The sequence below is a fragment of the Somniosus microcephalus genome, chromosome 6 (assembly GCF_052327205.1).
Source record: "Somniosus microcephalus isolate GS21.2 chromosome 6, FLI_Smic_1.0, whole genome shotgun sequence".
In the NCBI taxonomy this organism is placed as follows: Eukaryota; Metazoa; Chordata; class Chondrichthyes; order Squaliformes; family Somniosidae; genus Somniosus; species Somniosus microcephalus.
Window position 1 is genome coordinate 135,871,832 of NC_140992.1, and position 16,211 is coordinate 135,888,042.

At 52.6% G+C, this 16,211-nt stretch overlaps 1 protein-coding gene and 1 long non-coding RNA gene across 2 annotated transcripts in view; both read left to right on the forward strand.

Moving 5' to 3' along the window:
• thap4 (THAP domain containing 4) overlaps window positions 1-16,211 on the forward strand; it is a 410,225-nt gene that overhangs the window by 232,012 nt on the left and 162,002 nt on the right. The window lies entirely within an intron of this gene.
• On the forward strand, window positions 1,791-15,679 carry LOC147116102 (uncharacterized). The gene is made up of 2 exons (XR_015078747.1): window positions 1,791-2,700; window positions 13,211-15,679. It is a non-coding gene; the product is annotated as an uncharacterized LOC147116102 (long non-coding RNA).

The following is a 16,211-nucleotide window of genomic DNA, read 5'->3' on the forward strand; positions in this document are numbered from 1 at the left end:
GGTTGGTAGCCGGGTGCTGGTAATGCGTTGGGCAGTTTTGACTACACGCTGCAGGGCTTTCCGGTCATAGTAGCTACAGCTGTGCTGCCATACCATACTGTGATACAGTTTGTCAGGATGCTCTCTATTGTGCAGCGGTATCCCTTCAGCCTCCTTAGGAAATATAGGCGCTGCTGGGCCGCCTTCACCAGAGAGGAGGTATTGAGGGACCAGGAGAGGTTTTCCGTGATGTGGACTCCGAGGAACTTAAAGCTGTCCACCCTTTCCACCACAGCCCCAGTGACGTGGATGGGGGTGTGACTTCCACCTTTAGACTTCCTGAAGTCCACAATGATTTATTTGGTTTTCTTGATGTTAAGGGCCAGGTTGTTATCGGCGCACCACTTCACGAGATGCTGGACCTCCTCCCTGTAGGCTGACTCGTTGTTGGTGATCTGGCCTACTACCGTGGTATCATCCGCAAACTTGATGATGGTGTTGGAACCATGAACAGCCACACAGTCGTGGGTGAAGAGGGAGTAGAGGAGGGGGCTCAGCACACATCCTTGTGGGGCCCCCGTGTTCAGGGTCGGGGGGGGAGGTGTGGTTACCTAATTTGACAGACTGGGGTCTGTTTGTTAGGAGGTCCAGGGTCCAGTTGCAGAGGGAAGTGTTCAGGCCAAGAGTTTGGAGTTTGGTGGCCAGCTTGTTGGGGACGAGTGTGTTGAATGCTGAGCTGTAGTCTATGAACAGCATTCTGCTGTAGGTCTCCTTACCATCTAAGTGATTCAGTGCCGAGTGTAGAGCAGTTGTGATTGCATCCTCCGTTGATCTGTTTGCACGATAGTTGGTTTACCTGGTGATGTCACTATCTTGGATTGGTTATCTTGAAGAAAACAATGGTAGGCCATTACTGTAGCTGAGCAGTTTTGAATGCTAACTTTGTTAAATTCTTGACTGCTCCTTCATTGAAAGAGTCCAGAGGTGTTACTTTTGGCCTGCAAACCTCATTGTCCATCCAGATATTCTGACTCCATGGACAAAAGGTGGTTTTCCCCAAATCGCACAAGTTCAAATATAAAAAGGCTACTGCCTTTCATGACGTCAGCATTGAGACAGGTCCCATCGCAACCCAAAAGACAGACTATCATCACAGAAACCAACAGCCAGTCCCTTTTAAAGTCCAAACTCCATTTTTAAAATGCAGCCCACGTGTGTCTCCATTTTAAAAGGGTACATACCCATTTTAAAAGTCCAAAAATCCTTCAGGCACATGCACCCACTGATGTTGGTACTGGCCAAACCCTAGGCAGAATTATCACAGAACCGGTGTGTGTATGGAGGCCCCGGTATGTCTTCAGACCAAACCAAACCTAGCTACCCGGGAGTTTCCTAAACTAAAACAAACTGTTCCCAAAACTTGGACAGCGACACAGTTCCCTGAAAGTACAATGTCCCCAAATCTTTAAAACTCGTTACAAGGTGGAGACAGAAAAACCTGTCTCCGAGTAATTTGTGACCACATTCATAATACAAGGGAACAGGTAAGTCGTTTTTCCCCACAGCATCCACCCCACCGTAACTCAATTTATAAAACTTTTTTAACATTTCCTTGAGCAATACTTCATACAACCGCTCTGTTTCCGTCGGACACCACCGTGGCATTTGTACCTGGGTCAGGTTTAAAATCACTGAAGCGAGTAGTGTACATCGTGGTATAAGACCTTTACCGGTAGGGACTAATACTAAACCATTTCTAGGCCCAGGGGTTGTGGGGCATCTATCTTCCACCTCTGGCACTGCGACGGCTGTGGGAGGAGGCTTTACTTCGCGCACTAGCAGCTCAGTGGCGTTTATAGTATTGGGGGGGTCTGGGATGACGCAGGAGTCCATACTCCGTTCCCAGCTCATCCCAGCCCCAGAATCCTGCCATCGCCTCAAGAACGCGATTGACACGCCGGTCGGGCAGATTCTTTCTGAACCCCACATACATATGTAGAGGCCTTCCTCCTCTCTCCACCACCTATGCCAGCACACTACAACGCCTCCCTCCCTACCCGTGATCTTGCGGTACAATTCATTGCCTAGCCGTTCCCAGTCCGCAGACCGATTGCCTTTAACATAGCTCAATTTCCTCAGCCACCGCCCTCGCTCCAGGGGTATGTGTCCCTCGCACCGCAAGCACACTCGCCTTCCCTTGGTCACCCTCACCTGTGTGGCCGTAACTTGCAGCTCAGGGCAGGGTAGGGACGCCTCCCTGTAGGTGAACCCCTCGCTGCTGGTGAACCAGGTTGAGTTGGACCCCAGCCACCCCAGACATTTTCCTTCTGGAAATAGGCCGCCACACCATCAGCAACCCCATTCCTACCCCCTTGCGCCAGGGTGGGTCCTTTCCCTCCTGTGCTGCCGTAGAGGAGGGATTCCTCTGTGTCCCCTCCAAGCTGCACAGTCTGAAGATTCCCACAAGTACTGTCACTGAGAACACGTTCATCTTCCTTCCCTTTTTAAAAAAAAACCTGCAAAACAAACAGCCAAACAATTCTGCCCTGAGAGGGTGTTTTTCCTCCACAGATCTGAAGGTTCACAAAACAAAACATACAACAAACAAAACACCCACAAACGCAACCTTAAAGAATGGAAAATGTACAAAGCAGGGTCTACTGGCCCCAGCCCACGAGAGCCCCACGACCTACATCCGGTGCCTCTTGCGGCTGACTGAGGGTGAGTAAGGTGGCGCCCCCGGACTCTACTGCCCCTTCTTACGACCCCTGCTACCGGATCATCCGGTAGCGGGTCACCCTCATCCCACATCCAGGGAGGGAGACTTGTCTCAATCGTGCTCATAATTGTACCCTTGTGGCGCACGGCCCGCGTGGTTCCCTCCTCGGGCTTAAAACAGCTTGCACTGATTGATGTGGAACCACTTTGTGCGCCTAGGGAGTTTTATGGCATAGACCATAGGACTGGCTTTGTCCACAATCGCGTATGGTCCCATGTATAAAGGCTCAAACACCCTTACCCGAGAATAGTTACGGACCATGACCTGATCCCCTACCTCCCATTCGTGTGTGTGCTGAGGCTCTAACAACAATTTGTTCTGGTGATGTGGGCTGCCTGCCTGTAGACCTGTTTTAAGGTTGTGTACAAGTTCTGAACGAACCTATCCCGGTCGACCTCCTGGAGCTGAGATGCGGTGAGGACCGGCACCAACACGTGGGATGGGGTATGCATGGTCCTCCCGGTCATTACCTCGTATGGGGAATACCCTGTGCTCCTGGAAGGACTGGCCTGGACCCTCATGAGGATCACAGGCAGGGCCTCGTCCCATGACTTTGGGAGTTGGCCCACCTCCTTCCTCAACTGTTCCTTCAGGATCCGGTTCATGTGCTCCACAATCCCCGATGACTAGGGGTTGTGAGCCACATGCCACTTCCCTTATATCCCCAAGAGCTTGAGGGTCGTCTGCATAACCTGCTCCGTAGAATGGCTCCCCTGGTCGGATTCCACTACCTGGGGCAGCCCCCACCTTGAGAACACTTCCTTGACCAGTATGTGAGCAGTGGCCAGGGCTGTAGCTGCCCAGCAAGGAAAAGCTTCCATCCACTTGGAGAACACATCGACCAGGACTAAGCAATACTTATTCCCGGATTTGATGGTAGGTAGGGGCCTAATAAAATCGATCTGCACCGATCGCCATGGTCCCTCTACCCTCCTGGTGTGTCCCAAAGGAGCCTTCCTGCGCTGAGGGTCGGGGTTGTTAGCTGCGCACACTAAACAATGTGTGCAGAAACACCTTACATCCTCCCTTAGCTGCGGCCACCACCCTGCCTCTTTTACCCGCTGCCAAGTGATCTCTGGTCCCAGGTGTCCCGCCCCGGGGCCCCTGTGAGCTAGCTGGAGAAAGTTCTCCCGATGCTGTACTGGGACCACCCACCAGTCCACCTTAAACAACATCCCGTCCTTAACGCTAATGTCAGCAGCACCAAAGGGACCTTCTATTGCCTCCCCCTTCTCCCTACCTAGCAGGGCGGCCTTGAGAATGGGGTCCTGTGCCTGTGCCTGTTTAAGGTCCGGGGCTAGAGCGATCCCTGGTGTGCCTCCCCTGTCCCGGATGGGTGCTACTGGGATCGCTTTCCCCGGACCCCACAGGGTTCCCTCTCTAGCTCCTTTCTTTGCTAATTCATCTGCCCTCTGGTTCCCCTCCCCATGGGTTCTGTCTTAGAATGGGCCTTTACCTTGTGGATGTAATAATCCCCTCTTAGTGGCCTGTAAGATTTTGTGGAGCAACCATGCTGTGACCAGGGGTCTCCCGTCGGCGGATTTAAACCCTCGTCTTGCCCAGATTGCCAAATATTCAGTGCAAGAGTTGCACGTGAACATTGAATCCGAGCAAATGGTGTATGGAGGGGAGAACTCTTCGGGGTGGGTCACCACGTAGGCCACGGCCGCCAGTTCGGCGTGCTGAGTGCACATGGTGCTGGGGAGTTTTATGGCCTTCTCTACCTGAGCAGTCTGGTCATAAATCCCGCAACCTGTGAGCCGCTCCCCGTTGGAGACGGCACTGGGTTCCCTGGTAAAGTAGGGTGTGTTGAGGCTGATTGCTGCCCATGTAAACTCTCCCCTTTGGCCGGTCAAGAAACCTGACTGGTCATGGAGAGCCACAGTGGACTATCGGGTCCTCAACAATAATATCCCAGCCTGCGCGCCCACAGTCGTGGCTGTAGCGGACCTAATTGGAAATATTCCAGCCACCGCGACCACGTTCTCGGTGCTGAATGTTTCAAGTGGGTTCTGGCCGATTCCCCTTCGACGGGAAGACCAGTATAAGTTTGCCTTTACATTTAAGGGCCAACAGTATACTTGGACGTGTCTTTCGCAGGGGTTTCATAACAGCCCCTCCATCTTCCACCAGAGCAAGGCTAATGCTCTGAAGAATTTTAGCCAGCCCCAGCAGCTCGTTCAGTATGTGGATGACATTCTCCTCTTTAGTGATAAGGAGGAGCACGGGCCACTGCTGAGCGAGCTATTGAAGTTACTCAGGGATGCGGGTTTCAAAGTCAACCCAAAGAAGGCGCAAGTGGGTCAGATGGAAGTAAAATTTCTCGGGCTGACCGCCGAGCAGGGGAAAGGGCGATCGATGATGCCCGACGAAAGGCAGTAAAGGAGCTCCCAGCCCTCAAGATGGTGTCAGGGGTGAGGTCTTTTCTGGGGCTCACAGGGTACTGCCGGGATTTCATCAAGGGATATGCAGCCACAGCAGCCCCTTTACTTCGGCTCCACTGCAAGGGAGTCGAATGGGAGTGGGATTCCAATTGCCAGGCCGCATTCACTCAGCTAAAAAGGGACCTCCAAACGGCACCTGCGTTGGGTGCGATTAACCAGGGGGAAGAGTTCTCTCTAGAAGTAGCAGCCAGCGGGGACAGCTTGAGCTCGGTGTTGCTCCAGGAATGACACAGCAAGCTGAGACCTGTGGCGTACTCCAGGGTGCTTACCGATGTGGAGAGAGGGTACTCCAATTGTGAAAGGCACCTTTTAGCCACACATTGGGCCGTGAAGCGCTCGCAGCTCTTCACGGGATCCTCCCCGCTAGTCCTAACGCATCACACGCCAACCCAGATGCTTTTGGATGGACGGATTAAGGACTGGACAGTGAGCAGTGCCCGCATTGCTCACTGGGCCCTACTGCTCTCGCAGCTTACTCTGAGTGCAGGGGTTGACTGAGCTGAAACTTGCAAGGAACATGGTGTACCCCGGGACTGTGCACACATGCACAGTGGAAGGGGTATGGGACATGGAGGAGGGACTCCGGGCCGGGATACACCCGAAGTACAGGAGGAAGTAGCTCCGTCAGTGGGCAGGGAGCAACCGGGACCCATGTGCCCATTGCAGCAGTGGAGGTATGGTCCGTGGCACCCAATGGTGACGAGGGCCCACTCCAAAACGACTACGTGGTCCCGTTCACAACAACTCAGCTCCAAACGATGGTGGAGGAGCTGAAAAAACTTAGCATCAAAGGGGACCCCACAGTCCATTTCGCTAAGGTAGAACAGATAGGGGGTTTAAATGAGTGTAACGATGCGGAAACGCATAAGTTACTTTTATTCTCCCTAGAAGGGACACTATACCAAAGCCTGTCCGCCGCCTCTAAGGCGGGACGAAGCACTATAGTGGGGTTCAAGGAGGAAATCCTATGAGCCATGGGCCATACACAGGGGAGCCCATTTTCCCTAGTTGAGAATACCCTGCAGATGCCCGGAGAAGCGCCGGTTGTGTTTGCCGACGGGCTCTGGCCCGTCTACACTAAGGCCACGGTGGGTATACCGGACCGAGCGCAACTGCTAGGGGAGGTCCGTAATCACTGGCTAAGGACCCTGGTTGCGAAAAGCCTCCCAGGTATTCGAGACAAGGCGGACGCCTGGTTCGATGCCGAGGACCTCACTAACACTGAGGCCGGGGTGCTTAGAAAGCTCACCATGGCTTTCAAGTCCCTGGGTGGGGAGGAGGCGAAGCAGAGGGGTAGGGTCAGTGAGATGAAGGCCGGTAAGGGGGAAAAGAAGGAATGGCGTCAGGAAGGGCCCCACACGAGCGAGTCAAAAGCTTGTTTTCAGTGTGGACAGATGGGGCATAGGAGGCGGGAGTGTCCAACCCAGAAAGGGGTACCCGGCCGAGGAGGGCCTCCCGGGAAGAAGTCCCCAAACATGAGGGAGACTAGATAGCAGTCAGGATACGAGGTCTTAGTGGCTGCCCTCCGTACAGTGATGGGCAAGGACACCGGTAGACTTGATGCTGCAGTCAGCAAGGTCATACCGAGCGCTCCAGTGGGTCCCCCGTCACCCTGACTAGAGCGCGCTCAGCCTGAGTACCTGTGCCCGCTCATCTATGATGAGCGGGGCAGGCCCTGTGTGTGGATGGAGGTGGAAATGGTCACGGGGAAGTACCTGGTGGACACCGGAGCCTCGAGCACGGTGATCCATTCCAAGGACCCGGCCAATTCACCCTGGTCCAGTAAAGTCCCCTTCAGTTTGATGGGGTTCACCAGGGATGAGCAGGCGGGAGCAAGGTCTACTCCCCTTACCATTAAACTCGGTTCCCTCACCACTAAATGGGAGTGCGTTCTCATGAAATGGGATCAACCCGGGTGGGGAGTCCTTGGGTCCGACTTCATGTTGGCCCACAGGATCATTGTAGATTTTAGAAACCATTGCTTGTGTGGAGCGGTGGGTTTCGATAAGGTGGATGAGGTAGTGGTAATACCCAGAGACAAGGGGGGGATGAGGGAGTGTCTGCAGCATGAAGCCCCGGGGTAGTTACGACCTAGAGGTTTTGGTCAGTAACACCCTGCTCCAGTACCAGGCAGAGGTGCGGAACAATGTAGATGCTTTCGCCACCCACAAGCACGACTGCGGACGGGTGACTGGGGTAGAGGTTAGAGTAGACGGGGATCCCATGTCTAGGCCCCAAGAACAGTATAGTTTTCCCAGGGAAGCGGAGGCAGACTTGTAGGGTTTGGCCGGTACCAGCATCAGTGGGTGCATGCGCCTGAAGGATTTTTGGACTTTTAAAATGGATATGTACCCTTTTAAAATGGAGACGCACGTGGGCTGCGTTTTAAAAATGGAGTTTGGACTTTTGGACTTTAAAAGGGATTGCCTGTTGGTTTCTGTGAAGATAGCAGGAACTGTCTGTCTTTTGGGTTGCCATGGGACCTATCTCAATGCTGATGTTGTAGGAACGGAGGTTCCTATCTGAATAAGGTATTCGACTCGATGAGTCAAAGCAACAGGTTTTAATGAACAACGAAGTTAACAGGGAAACTACAGGAGAAATGGTACACAGGTCTATACAGCTTGCTGGGCACTCGACGACTACTGGAAGATTCTGGAAGCTGACGGCATGACGTCATCGCATTCTTTGCGCCACTGGTGGTCACGTCATCGACGTCATGACGTCATCGCGTGGAGTGCAGGAAAACACAATACAGTACAATTTAAAGGTGCAGTCCGCGGTTGCACTACACTAGTTAAAGGGATTATTACCAATTGTTCTGAGACCCTTGGTGGCTCCGCCACAGGCGCCCCCCAGAATCCACTTTAATGGACATTGTCAACCGAGTAGGAGGCTTAATGATCCTGGCCGAATGGCGACGAAATTCAGGCAGCGGAAACAGGGTATTAGTGGAAGGACCAGTGCCGGATTGAGGCAGAAGAGGCGTCTCGGGCGAGGCAGAAACGGTAGTCAGAGGTGTAGTCGCGTCAGAGGCCGAATCGGGCTGTTCGACTGTGGGCTGGTGCACGGCTGGTCTGGCGGCTAACGGCGGTCGGCCGCGGCGAGGCGGTTGGGCAGCCACGACAGGCTCACTCCAATCCAGGTGGGCTGGTTTGAGCTGGTCGATAGAGACGGTATCAGACTTTCCACCGACTTCGACTGTGAAAATTTTTTTCCCCTGGTGCGATGACACGAAAAGGTCCGGTATACAGTGGCTTGAGTGGGTCTCTGTGACCGTCTTGTCGAATAAAGACATAGTCCGAACTCATGAGCTCCGCCGGGACGTGAGGCCTCTGCAGGTCATGGTGCGAGGTTGGGATGGGCAGGAAATTCCTAGCCGCCTCCTGATGAAGTAGGAGCTGTTGAGCTGCAGACCATGGTTCGGTGTGTGGAGGGAGAAAGTCACCTGGTACTCTGAGTGTCTGGCCATAAACCAGCTCAGCCGATGAAGACTGAAGATCCTCCTTTGGTGCTGTCCGGAGGCCTAGCAACACCCATGGGAGCCTGTCCACCCAGTTGGGTCCCCTCAAGCTGGCACGGAGGGACGCTTTGAGAGACCGATGGAACCTTTCGCACAGGCCATTCGCCTGCAGATGGTACGCGGTGGTACGGTGCAGCTTGGTTCCCAGGCCTTGTGCCACTGCGTTCCACAGCTCCGATGTGAATTGCGGACCGCGGTCCGAGGAGATGTCCGATGGCACCCCGAACCGAGCCACCCACGACGAAAGAAATGCCCTGGCGACGTCTGCTGTGGTGGTAGCGGCCAAGGGAATCGCCTCTGGCCACCTGGTGGTCCGGTCTACCACCATCAGGAGGTGTGTGAATCCACGCGACCCAGGAAGGGGACCTACTAAATCCACGTGAACGTGGTCGAAACGGCGCTCAGGCACCGGGAAGTTGGCCACCAGAGCCTTGACGTGACGGTTGACTTTGGATTTTTGGCAATCGACGCAATTGTTTGTCCAGTCCCGGACGTCCAAATGCATGCCTTTCCAAACGAATTTGCGGGACAGTAGCCGTTGAGAAGCCCGCATCCCCGGGTGAGATAACCCGTGGATTGCCTGGAATACCTTCTTGCGCCATTCGACCGGCACAATGGACCGGGGCACTCCCATGGATGTGTCGCACAAGAGCGTGGTTCCTGCCGCTTGAAATGGCACGTCTGCAACCTGCCAACTGGAAGGCGTGGTCCTAAACGCTTGTACCTCTGGGTCTGCCAGTTGATCCTCTGCCAGTCCGACGAAATCGATACCCAGGTGGACTGCCTGGACTGGAACCCGGGAAAGGCAATCTGCCACGAGATTATCCTTGCCTGACACGTGCCGCAAATCCGTTGTGAATTCGGATATAAACGTGAGGTGGCGCTGCTGCCGAGCTGACCAAGGTTCTGCCATTTTGGCCATGGCAAAGGTGAGCGGCTTGTGGTCCACGAATGCAGTGAATGGACGGCCTTCTAGCAGGAAACGGAAATGCCGGATGGCCAAAAACAGGGCTAGCAACTCTCTGTCAAAAGTGCTATACTTTCGCTCATTCTTGCGCAGTTGGCGGCTGAAAAAGGCTAACGGCTGCCAACCCCCGTCGACCCACTGCTATTGAACCGCTCCGATGGCGTAGTCGGAGGCGTCCGTAGTGAGGGCAACAGTCGCGCCCGGGAGTGGGTGTGCTAGCATAGTTGCATCCGCCAACGCTGCCTTGGTATCGCGGAATGCCTGGTCCATTTGCGGTGTCCAAGCGAGAACATCCTTGCCCGACTTCCCTTTTAGTGCTTCGTACAGAGGTTGCATTAACCGGGCCACCTTGGGGACAAAACGATGATAAAAATTTACCATCCCCAAGAACTCTTGTAAGGGTTTGACCATGTGAGGCCGCGGGAATGTGGTAACTGCCTCTACCTTGGTGGCTCGCGGGACGGCGCCTTCTGGGGTAATCCTGTGTCCCAGGAAATCAATGCTGGATACTCCAAATGTGCATTTAGCCGGATTGACAATAAGGCCGTGTTGGCTGAGTCGGGCAAAAAGTGTACGTAAATGGGCCATGTGAGCCGTCGTATCCTTGCTGGCTATTAGGATGTCGTCCAAATATACAAAAATGAAGGGCAGGTCCCGTAAGAGAGTCCATCAACCGCTGGAATGCTTGCGCTGCGTTTTTTAGACCGAATGGCATGCGGAGGAACTCGAAAAGGCCGAACGGAGTGATGACTGCCGTTTTGGGGATGTCTGGAGGGTGCACCGGAACTTGATGATATCCACGAACGAGATCCACTTTAGGAAATATAGCGTTGCCAGCCAGATGTGCCGAAAAATCTTGGATGTGGGGAATAGGATACCTGTCCGGTGTCGTGACGTCGTTTAAGCGTCTTTAATCCCTGCACGGTCGCCATCCGCCACCTGGTTTAGGTACTATATGCAGTGGGGAGGACCAAGAGCTGTCCGAACGCCGGATGATCCCGAGGTGCTCCATGGTCTGGAACTCAGCCTTTGCGGCTGCCAGCTTGCCGGCTTCTAATCGCCGCGCCCGCGCGTAAACGGGTGCTCCGGTCGTGGAGGTATGGTGCTCCACCCCGTGTCGTGTGCTTGCAGCCGAAAAGGTAGGCCTGGTGAGCTCTGGGAATTCGCCGAGCAGGCGCGTAAACCCGTCTTGTGATGGAACCGCACAGGCCACTGACCAGGACATGGCGGTGCTGCGGTGGCAGGGCACTGCGTGGAAAGTGGACGCATTAATGAGTCGGCAGTGTTGGACGTCGACCAGCAGACTGTTTGCACAGAAAAAATCGGCACCCAGGATGGCCTGTGAGACCTTAGCTGTAATGAAGTCGCAGACAAAACGCTGACCGGCGAAGGTTAAGTTTACCGTCCGTTTCCCGAATGTGCGCATGGCAGCGCCATTTACTGCCACGAGGGAAGGCCCCTGGCTGCCGGATAGTAGGTCCAGCTTTGAAGCAGGGAGGATGCTGCACTGGGAACCAGTGTCGCACAGGAATCGTCGGCCCGTAACGGAATCAAATCAAATCAAATCAACTTTTATTGTCATTGTTAGTGCACAAGTGCAGTACAACGAAATGTAGGCTTGCGGCTCCCGAGAGTGTACAATTTGGATTAGGACACTTAAACATTTCAACATACATTTGTACATATATATTAGCATAAATATGACCATAATAAAGTGCATTGGCAGATGTGCAGGCTTTAGTGTTTATTTGTGGAGTTCAGTAGGCTGACAGGCCTGGGAAAGAAGCTGTTCCTAAATCTGGTCGTACGGGTGCGAATGCATCTGTAGCGTCTTCCAGATGGTAGGAGGGCGAACAGACTGTGGCTGGGGTGGGTAGGGTCTTTGATGATGGACCGTGCCCTCCGTAGGCAGCGTTTCTGATATATATGTTCTATGGTCGGTAGTCGGGTGCCGGTAATACGTTGGGCAGTTTTGACTACCCGCTGCAGGGCTTTCCGGAATCTGTAACGTAAATGAGTTTGCCCGCTGAGCCCGCCCCCATAGCTAACTTGCTGTGCTTTTTAGACCTTGTCGTCCGTCCGGTAGGACGCGGGCTTGTTGGAGTTTTTTTTTTCTTGAGGGAAACTGCAAGGAGGCCGACAGCATCGAGCTTTGGCGCCAAAACGGGCGTGGTACGCGCACCATCCTGCTGGGGGAGGGCTGGGCTTCGCTCGCGTGGGGGAAAAGCGCCTCGTGGCTGCACAACATTGCTGAGTAACAGTAAATATCTTGTCTGCCTCTGCAGCGAGTTCAGCACCGTCTGTGATGGCAGTGTTGGCCAAGGCTGCCTGCACCGGTTCGGGTAGCTGGCAGAGGAAAAGCTCACGGAATAAAAAGCATTGGGGTTCCGCACCCAACAGCGTGAGCATTTGACTCATCAGCTCTGATGGTTTTGAGTCCCCGAGGCCGGGCATGGAAATAAGCTTGCGTGCCCGCTCCGACTTATTAAGATCAAATACCTGTAGCAAACGGGCTTTAAGCGCTTCGTACTTGCCCTCCTCCGGTGGGCTTCCAAGGATGCTGACGACCCGTGAGGCCGTGGCACTGTCGAGAGCGGCAACCACGTAATAATAACGGTTCGCATCCGCTGTGACCTCCCGGAGAGCGAACTGTGCTTCTGCCTGGAAAAACCATGCTGCTGGCTGCTGTTCCCAGAACTGCGGCAGTTTAAGGGCGATGGTGTTCGTGTTCATCCTCGACGAAAGTTGTCCGACGAGATTGGGGTCACCAATGTAGGAACAGAGGTTCCTATCTGAATAAGGTATTCGACTCGATGAATCAAATCAACAGGTTTTAATGAACAACGAAGTTAACAGGGAAACTACAGGAGAAATGGTACACAGGTCTATACAGCTTGCTGGGCACTCGACGACTACTGGAAGATTCTGGAAGCTGACGGCATGACGTCATCGCATTCTTCGCGCCACTGGTGGTCACGTGATCGACGTCATGACGTCATCATGTGGAGTGCAGGAAAACACAATACAGTACAGTTTAAAGGTGCAGTCCGCGTTCCACTACACTGTAGTTAAAGGGATTATTACCAATTGTTCTGAGACCCTTGGTGGCTCCGCCACAATGTCATATTTGAACTTGTGCGATTTGGGGAAAACCACCTTTTGTCCATGGAGCCAGGATGTCTGGATGGACAATGAGGTTTGCAGGCCAACAGTAACACCTCTGGACTCTTTCAATGAAGGAGCAGTCAAGAATTTAACACAGTTAGCATTCAAAACTGCTCATCTACAGTAATGGCCTACCATTGTTTTCTTCAAGATAACCAATCCAAGATAGTGACATCACCAGGTAAAGCATCTCTGCGAACATGGTAACCAGGAATCACCCAGCAAGTTTTGTGTATTGCACAGAGTATAAACATGCTGAACTTTGGGGATGCAGGGTGTTGCTTGCTGGCTTGCTTTTCTCTACCATCTGTAACAGGGTTCTCCACGTAACCACGTGTCCATCAACTCTCCAGGAACACCCGAAGTGAGTGCCTCGCCGTACCGCCTGAACGTAACTCTCTAGGCCTCATCGCATGCCTCTGTTAGGCACGGTTTTGTCTCTGGAGTCGAACGGAGCCGGGGCTGCCTGAGTCAACGACAAGGACTGGTAATTATATCCAGCATACACCTCTAGAAATCCCCAGGACCGCCCGCGTGTTTGGCTGCTGAGGAACTGCAAGTGTCCAAGACGCAGGCTAACACGTGTGTGTGTGTGTGAGGAGGCTTCCAAGTGTGGGTTCTGACCAAACCGGGAGAGGGAAACTCAAAAAGTTAGTATGCAGGTGCAGCAAGTGATCAAGAAGGCCAATGGAATGTTGGCTTTTATTGCTAGGGGGATAGAATATAAAAACAGGGAGGTATTGCTGCAGTTATACAAGGTATTGGTGAGACCGCACCTGGAATACTGCATACAGTTTTGGTGTCCATACTTAAGAAAAGACATACTTGCTCTCGAGCCAGTACAAAGAAGGTTCACTCGGTTAATCCCGGGAATGAGGGGATGGTCATATGAGGAGAGGTTGAGTAGATTGGGACTCTACTCATTGGAGTTCAGAAGAATGAGAGGCGATCTTATTGAAACATATAAGATTGTGAAGGAGCTTGATCGGGTGGATGCGGTGAGGATGTTCCCAATGATGGGTGAAACTAGAACTAGGGGGCATAATCTTAAAATAAGGGGCTGTTCATTCAAAACTGAGATGAGGAGAAACTTCTTCACTCAGAGGGTGGTAGGTTTGTGGAATTTGCTGCCCCAGAAAGCTGTGGAAGCTACATCATTAAATAAATTTAAAACAGAAATAGATAGTTTCCTAGAAGTAAAGGGAATTAAGGGTTACGGGGAGCGGGCAGGAAATTGGACATGAGTCTAGGTTCGGAATGGAAATGGCCCTGTGGGTAGTGGAGCAGGCCCAGGGGCCGTGAAGCCTGGTTCTGTTCCTACTTCTTGTGTTCTAATTCTGTGTTAGATTTCAGGAGATGGTTTTATTCCTGTTCCTGGCTGGGGTGGAGATTGCCTTTACAGAAGGTAAGTACTGTAGAAAATATAGGGACAGAGTGATCTCCTGGAAGAGTTTTGATCGCCTAGATGGGTCGGAGAGGAATTTCCCAGATTTTTTCTCCCAAATTGGCCATTGGGTTTTTTATCTGGTTTTTCGCCTCTCCCGGGAGATCACATGGGTTCAGGTGGGATGGAGAGTGATAGAAGATTTGAGGTTTGGATCAGATCAGCCATGATCTTATTGAATGGTGGAGCAGGCTCGAGGGGCCGATTGGCCTACTCCTGCTCCTGCTCCTATTTCTTATGTTCTTATTAGGGGTTTAGTTAGAAGGGTTTTTCCATTACCTAGGCTTAGATTCTGGGAAGGGGTTGGTTTGGCGTAACTAACAGGGTGGGTATTTTAGTCTAAGATCAGTAAGTTCGCGGATGATACAAAAATTGGTAGGGTGGTAAATAGCGAGGAGGGTAGTCTCAGTCTGCAGGACGATATAGATGGGTTGGTCAGATGGGCGGAACAGTGGCAAATGGAATTTAACCCAGAAAAGTGCGAGGTGATGCACTTTGGGGGGACTAACAAGGCAAGGGAATACACAATGAATGGTAAGACCCTAGGCAAGACGGAGGGTCAGAGGGATCTGGGTGTGCAAGTACACAGATCCCTGAAGGCGGCGGAACAGGTGGATAAGGTGGTAAAAAAGGCATATGAGATACTTGCCTTCATTAGCCGAGGCATAGAATATAAGAGCAAGGAGGTTATGATGGAGCTGTATAAAACACTGGTTAGGCCACAGCTGGAATACTGTGTGCAGTTCTGGTCGCCACACTACAGGAAGGATGTGATAGCTTTGGAGAGGGTGCAGAGGAGATTCACCAGGATGTTACCAGGGCTGGAGCGCTTCAGCTATGAAGAGAGACTGGGCAGATTGGGTTTGTTTTCCTTGGAGCAGAGGAGGCTGAGGGGGGACATGATTGAGGTGTACAAAATTATGAGGGGCATAGATAGGATGGATACTAAGGAGCTTTTTCCCTTAGTAGAAGGGTCAATACCTAGGGGGCATAGATTCAAGGTAAAGGGCGGGAGGTTTAGAGGGGATTTGAGAAAGAACTTTTTCACCCAGAGGGTGGTTGGAGTCTGGAACTCACTGCCTGAAAGGGTTGTGGAGGCTGGAACCCTCACAACATTCAAGAAGCATTTGGATGAGCACTTGAAATGCCATAACATACAAGGCTACGGACCAAATGCTGGAATATGGGATTAGATTAGACAGGGCTTGATGGCCGGCGCGGACACGATGGGCCGAAGGGCCTCTATCCGTGCTGTATAACTCTATGACTCTATAAACTAGTGTCCACGGTCACCTACTCATTCTGCTGTAAGCGAGAGGAGTAGGGGTTGTCGTTTTTGTGAGTCTAATAAACTGAATCGATCTTTGACCAACCTGAACCGTTTCGTTTTGTCTGAATCATTTATAATCTATGCATAGTAACTCCATGGGTCCGAACTTGGGGGTTGTGGGGCTTGTGGTTCGCGGTATAATTCGGAAGACCAACCGGGTGGCATCCGGTCACGGCCTGGTTACACAGAAATCCTGCTGGGGACGCTGCGCATCGGCCATAGGAGAAGATTATCTGGCCTTGGTCTATCTCTCTCTGTGGGATTACCCGCTAATCGACAGGCTGGGCAGGGACGATTGGCGTAAGCTCCTGCCGTCCAAGGGAAACAACCTAAACCGGGGAGTTTTTGTGGCACGGGTCGACTCAAGGGAGAGTCATAGAAACATGGGGCGTGCAAAAACACCCTAGCGACCGCGGCAAGACTTGAGGGCGTGGGTAGTCCAAATGACTCTAAGGTTGAAACGATTCAGTCAGGTTTGGAACATAGGATCGCGTCCTACGTGTTCACCAAAATTAACCTGTCCCAGCAGTGGGTGCTGGACATGTTACACTCAGACTATCCTCAGGGTAGGGCAGCTGAG